Here is a 7,074-nt window from a genome sequence, read left to right as displayed (position 1 = left end):
CTTATTGAGAGAGAGAACCATGCCAAAGTTGAAAATATTGGGTGTGGTAGTTCTTCCATCATCTATTTCAAGCTACAGTTTTCACCTACCTACATTTTTGGAAGATGTTTCAAATATTAAAAATACAATATTATGTTATGGATTTAATTTTAAAGGTTGATTTTAAAATAAATATTTTATAAAAAATTATTATATAGTTTTAGAATAAATATTTTAGATTTTATAATTAAATTATTTAATAATTATTAAAGAATATATAATACATTATTATTAGATTTCTACTAATGTTTTCTTTTAAGTTGATAAATACTATTAACTATCCTAATGTTTATATTAAAATATTAGAAAGAAGAAAATTATTACACTATTAATGTGTTTCCTTAAAATATGTGTAATTGCAAGTATACTTAATATTCATAATTAATCAAAAGTAATTAATCAATACTTTTTCCAATAATTATGCATTGCCAAAGCTTTATTGAATTAAAAAAAAATCTCAACAATGTATCTACAATTAGTTTATGTGAGTTTGAATCTATCTTTCAATGTCCAGCTTGATAGGAATTGTACCCCACGGAGGGTGGAATCTAACCTTTGAGGAGTCCTTTTACTTGAGCAATCCAAAGCTAAGTGGCATCATATTCACAAATATAACAACTTGCAACAATAATTTTGGCTATGAGAACTGCACAAAGGTTGAGACAAGTGGTGACACAAAGAGTTCAAATGATGAAAGGGTAGGATGGGTAGTTGGACTTGGGTTGAGTTATGGCTTGGGATTTTCTATTGTGATTGGAATATTGACATTCAACATGAGGGTGAGAAAAAGAGCCTTCAATTTGTATGATGTCGTAATTATAGTTATTGATAGGTGTATAAATGAAGGGAATAGATGAAAGTAGATCACACTGTATAAAGTGTTTTATTAACATGTACTACATTCTTTATTAGTATATGTTAACTATTAAATTTATAAGGTTGTGAGGAATTTTTGGGACGATATAAATATTTTAACGTTTAATGTATAAAATGTCATATTTTTCCTTTTTTTTACATTCACTATCAAATTTATAAGCATTTAGTAAGTAAGAAATTGTTAATTGAAACTTCAATTTATAAAATTTCATATATTTTCTTAATTTTTTGAATTTTAATAGTACAAAGTGCTTTATTTTTTCTTACAAAGTTATACACAAGAAGTGAACTTGATGTTGTTTTCATGTTATTTTTTTATTAATTAATGTGTAATGTGTATAAATAAGTAATTTTAAAATATATATTTACTAAAATGTTTAATATTATTATTTACCTATTTCAATTAAATTCAAATAAAATATGAATAGAGACAATGATAATGACATCATAATCTGATTTGTAAGAATGAAACCAAAATCTAAAAAATAATAATATTCTTTTTTTTAAAATTGAGAAAGCAACAAAAATAAGTATAATTGTTATATGTTACTTGACATTTTGTCACTCATTAAAAAATTTATGCTACACACCACCACCATCATCATCATTGCTATTGTCATCGTCGTCGTCATTGTGCTACCTACTAATTATTGTTATTTATCTTTTAAACATATATATATATATATATATATATATATATATATATATATATATATATACATTTAAAACATTCATCCAGAAAAATATTTTCATCAATTGTATTTTCTAAATAAGTTACTTCTTGAATAATAACAATTCATTGTTTATTTTTATTTTCAAATGTGACTTTTCTCTTGGAGGTGGGGATTTTAATCGATAATAACATGATTTGACATCAAAAAAAGATATAAGATTAAATATTTAAAAAAATACTTCTTGTAGTTGGCCATTCTTGTGTTAGGGAAGATATTTTATCTAATTTATTATAAAAAGTCTTTATTGTGCTAGAAAAGATGCTTTCCTATAATCTTTAAAAAAATTACATTATTAAGTTGCCTTTTTAACTATAATCAAATTATATACCTTGTATAATATAATTTTTTTCGTATTCTTTCAATGTTCTTAAATTTGGGATTTGATTGCATATAAATTTTTGTTAGCTTTGTTTGGATCTCAACACATTTATCCCAACAATCTAAGGGACAAAGATGGGGAAACAAATCTAAAAACCACCATCTTTGCAAGTCACTAATCTCCAAATCTAGTTGTTTCCTTAATTTCTTGACTATGTAGTTCAAAGATAGTTCTGCTTAGAACAAGGATCTTGAAATATATATAAAAGAAAGGATAAAACATGCTTTTTTTGGTATTTGTAGTAATCTTCATAAGCATGTACATATGTACACAAAATCTAGATAGGTCATGTTGTTACCTCGATTTCTTTGTTATACTATTTGACAAAAGTTCTAGACAAAGATGTCACCTAATGAGATGCTAAATTTGTAAGATAATTAAAATATGGATGTACAAAGGCGTTAGAAGCTTTTGACAAAATACTAATGATATAAGGTATGGAGTGTAGGTTTTTCATCGTTTAGATTATATGTTTATGTTTTTGGTTCCTTAGTATGTGGATGAAAATGATGCTCTTGTAATAATTAAATTCTTTGGGAAAACATTTGTTTTAATAGTTATTTTGATTTGTTTTGTAAATAATTTTGAACAAATCTTAATTCAAAAGTTCTTCAAAGCACCTATTGCACACTAAAGTAGGATTGCTAGTTTTATTAGTTAAAATTATTTATATGAATAACCGTAAAAAAAAGATGCATAGACATTCAACATAAATTTTAAAATATGTTTTACTTAGACAAATCTAAGACAAAAATTTAGTCTGTATTTATCCGGTGATTTTTGAACTTTGTACGTATACTGTGTATTTTTCAGCGACCACAAATTTAAGTGAAAGCCTTTCGCCCACACCGATATTTGTGGAAAAGAAGACTGAAAAGATTCTTGGTCAATGGTGGAAATAATTGGACCTTCCAAGTCTTCACACAACATTATTTAAGCATGGGAAGGGATTTATTCATTATTGTCTGTTCTCTGTTAACGTAAACATGGAAAGTAGTGCTTTTCCATATTGCAGAGTTGTATTTGCAATCATCCAAATATTATGCTGCTTCACCTCTTCACCTGCAATTGCATGCCCCCTCCATGAAAGAAATCTTCTTCTGGATTTCAAGGCAGCAGTTGTGGATGACTATAATCATCTAAGTTCGTGGCAGGGATTCAACTGCTGCAGTTGGAGGGGAGTCAGTTGTGACCTCCGTACTGGCCACGTCACTCGACTCGATTTGGGAGGATACGAGTTACATGGTCGCATAAATTCATCAACGTTTCGACTTGCAGAGCTGAAACACCTCGATCTCAGTGACAACTGCTTCAACGGTAGTTTTGCTGCTCCTCATGATGGAAAGTTGAAGTCTCTCATTTTTCTCAAGTTATCTTGTATTTATGATGGAACATTGAGGGAGTTTCATGTGAGTTTGGAAAGCTTGTCAAATTTGCCAAGCTTGAAATATTTATCTCTTTACGGAGTGAACATCTCTGGAAGCAAAAATTGGGGTGAAGCTGTTGGTAGTCTGTCCAATCTTCAACAACTAAGCATGTCTTACTGCGGGCTTCGAGGAGCCATTCCAAATTCCCTTCTCAACCTCACCTCTCTCCTCCGTCTCGACCTCCACCAGAATTCTTTGTCACGGAAGATACCCACTTGCTCTCGCTTGATCTCTCTGATAATTACAATCTTGGAGGAGACCTTTCTTTCATTACTGCACAACGAAAGTCTTCTTTGTCACTGACCAGTTTTGATCTCTCGGAGACAGCCATGGAGGGGCAAATTCCATCTGCTATAGGCAATATGTCTTCTTTGCAGCATCTTGGTCTGGCAGGTACCAGAATTGGAGGTGAGATTCCAACCGCCATATGGAATTTGTTGTCCTTGCAAAGTCTTCTTCTGTCAGGTTCCAGAATTCGAGGTGAGATTCCAACTTCTATAGGGAATATGTCGTCCTTGCAAAGTCTTTTTCTGTCAGGTTCCAGAATTCGAGGTGAGATTCCAACTTCTATAGGGAATATGTCGTCCTTGCAATGTCTTGAACTGTTTAATACCTCAATTGAAGGTGAGATTCCTCTCTCTATCGTCAATATCTCTAGACTTGTTTACTTGGACCTGTCCTACAACAAGTTAACAGGGGTAATCCCACCTTCATTGGACTCGCTTTCCTCCCTTGAAACTCTTTACCTGCATGCCAACCAGTTGAATGGTACAATTCCATCTACAATCTCAGGTCTTGTTAACTTGAGAGAGCTTGCGCTCTTCTCCAACAGTTTAAGCGGCTCTATTTCCCTTTCTCTATTTGATAATCTCACTAGACTTGAAATGCTGCACCTTTCTTACAATCAGTTAACTGTGAACATTGATTCAACGTGGATTCCAAAGTTTGGGCTTTCCGCTTTGGGATTAGGCACTTGCAATTTAGATAGGATTCCATCGTTTCTCGTGACCCAATACGACTTGGACTATCTGGACCTATCCAGTAATAGCATCCCAACAGATATTCCATCATGGCTATGGGACTTATCCAGTCTATTAAATTTGAACCTTAGTTCTAACCAATTAACAGGTTCGCTCCCGTCTAAACTAACATCCCTGTATTTTGGCTATCTAGATTTGCACAATAACAGCCTACATGGCGCACTTCCTCTTCTTAATTCTTTTGATGTGGTTGACCTGTCGATGAATCAATTTAATGGTTCCATTCCTACTGAGATTGGTGCACATCTCGCAAGTACACGGTTCTTATCCTTGTCGAGGAATAATCTCAGTGGAGCCATTCCAGTTTCCATTTGTACTTCACAATTGCAGATTCTCGACCTTTCCAAAAATATGCTAAGTAGTACGATTCCTTATTTAACAAGGAACTGTTCTTCTCTCACTGTTCTAGATTTGGCGAATAATCAGCTAAAAGGCGGAATGCCAACAAATTGGGCAAACCTGAAAGAGATTCATACGTTGAAGCTCAATGGTAATTATTTGACAGGAGTTATTCCCTCCTCTATTTCAAAATGCCCATCTCTACAAGTTTTGGATTTGGGAAATAATGACTTCGAAGGTGTCATCCCCCACTGGATTGGAAAGCTATCGAAATTGCAAGTGTTGCTGTTAAGGTCCAATCATCTTCATGGCAGTATCCCACGCCAGATAATTGGGCTTCCAAATCTTCAAATTCTGGATCTGTCTGGAAATCACCTTTCAGGAGTTATTCCAAGCGACCTTACAAACTTGCTTTCAATGGTCAATGCATCGCAAAGCAGTTCAGACCATCTAGAAGAATATGTTTCAAGTGCTGGTGGTACGTACACAAATCAGATTACAATTTCCTGGAAAGGTTGGGATGTTGAATTTGTGAAAGTTCTTTTCATTCTTAAATGCATTGATCTTTCAAGCAACAACTTCTCGGGGAGCATTCCTCTCGAAGTGGGATCCCTTAAGGGGTTGATAGCCCTTAATCTTTCAAGGAATCATCTCAGTGGCCGAATCCCCAAAACGTTGGGAGGCATGGAGCAGCTAGAGTCTCTGGACCTCTCGCTAAACAGGCTGAGTGGGAGCATTCCATTAGAGCTTCAGTTGCTGAGTTATTTGGAGTTTTTGAATCTGTCTTCCAACATGCAGCTTGATGGGAAAGTACCCCACGGAGGGCAGTTTCTAACCTTCGGGGAGTCGTCCTACTTGGGCAATCCAAAGCTAAGTGGCATCCCATTCACAAATATATCAGTTTGCAACAACTCCTCTGGCTATGAAAACTGCACAAAGGTCGAGACAATTGGTGACGCAGAGAGTTCAGATACTGAAATGATAGGATGGGCAGTTGGACTTGGGTTGAGTTATGGCTTGGGATTTTCCATTGTGATTGGAATATTGACATTCAACATGAGGGCTAGGAAAAGAGCCTTCAATTTGTATGATGTTGTAATTCTAGCTATTGATAGGTGTGTAAGTGGAGGAAATAGATGAAGGTAGATAGCATTGTATAGAGTGTTTTGTTAATATATGTACTACTTATTATTAATATATGTTTACTATAAATTTGTAAGACGTGTAACAAATTGTTAGATTAATATAAACATTTGAAAATTAAATTTATAAAATTTCATATTTTCTCTTTTAGTTTATGTCTACTATCAAATTTATAAGCATTTACTAATTAAGAAATTACTTGTTGAAACTTCAATTTATAAAATTTCATATATTTTCTTTATTTTTTAAAATTTCAGCATTTTTTTCTTTTCAAAATTATAAGAAAGAAATGTTCTTAAGTTATTTTCATGCTATTGTTTTATTAATTAATGTGTAAAATGTATAAATAAGTAATTTTAATATATTTACTAAAATGTCTAATACTATTATTTACCTGTTTCAATTAAATTCAAACAATGGTTGAATATAGACAATCTTAATGACATCATAACCTAATCTATAAGAATGATGTGTGTGTGTATATTTACGTAAATAAATTTTATCTATCAAACGGATCATAAAATCTGAAAGTGTAAAGAGCAATTTGTTTAATGAACGCGGTGAATGGAAATTCTATTTAACCAGTGATGTGATGGTCAAAACTAAGATCGAGAATTGAATAATCAAAACACATATTCTGCTTTGGCGGTAGTGACTTATCAAAGCATTCAAAGTCAAGTATTTGATGGCCCGCAGACCACAATTTGCACATCTGTTTTTGTGCATGGTCTATTATTTGATCTGATTTATTTTTTTCATGGTCACTAGTTTAGGTGAAAACATTTCACTGTGGAGATAGATATTTGCAGAAAATAAATGGAGGAGATTTAAGTCTATTACCACTTGTCAGTCAATGATGGAAATTATTGGAATATCATGTGTATCAAAATTTGGATAGTTTTTGGTTCAAGGAGGATTGATCAATTTAGTGCGCTTTACCATCACACGACTTTTCCACTGATTGAGAAAGGCACAACAAATGATAAAAATGTTATCGTGTATAGAAAACATGGAGGACACACTTCATATGGATTTTGGTATAGATTCTGATTCTATTAAGTACACTTTGAAACTATAGTTAGGACTAAGCTATTATG

General features: G+C 32.8%; 1 pseudogene across 1 annotated transcript; it reads left to right on the top strand.

Annotated features, from left to right (window-relative positions):
- The first annotated feature begins 2,967 nt into the window (after positions 1-2,967).
- Positions 2,968-6,053, top strand: LOC149544483 (receptor-like protein EIX2; annotated as a pseudogene). Its single transcript, XR_016355055.1, has 2 exons — positions 2,968-3,935; positions 4,008-6,053. The product of XR_016355055.1 is annotated as a receptor-like protein EIX2 (transcript).
- The last annotated feature ends 1,021 nt before the right edge of the window (positions 6,054-7,074 follow it).

This window comes from Cupressus sempervirens, chromosome 8 (genome assembly GCF_028749045.1).
Source record: "Cupressus sempervirens isolate cs-2001-9-10 chromosome 8, ASM2874904v1, whole genome shotgun sequence".
NCBI classification, from domain to species: Eukaryota; Viridiplantae; Streptophyta; class Pinopsida; order Cupressales; family Cupressaceae; genus Cupressus; species Cupressus sempervirens.
Note: the sequence above shows the minus strand (reverse complement) of the source record. Positions and strands in the feature narration are given on the sequence as shown.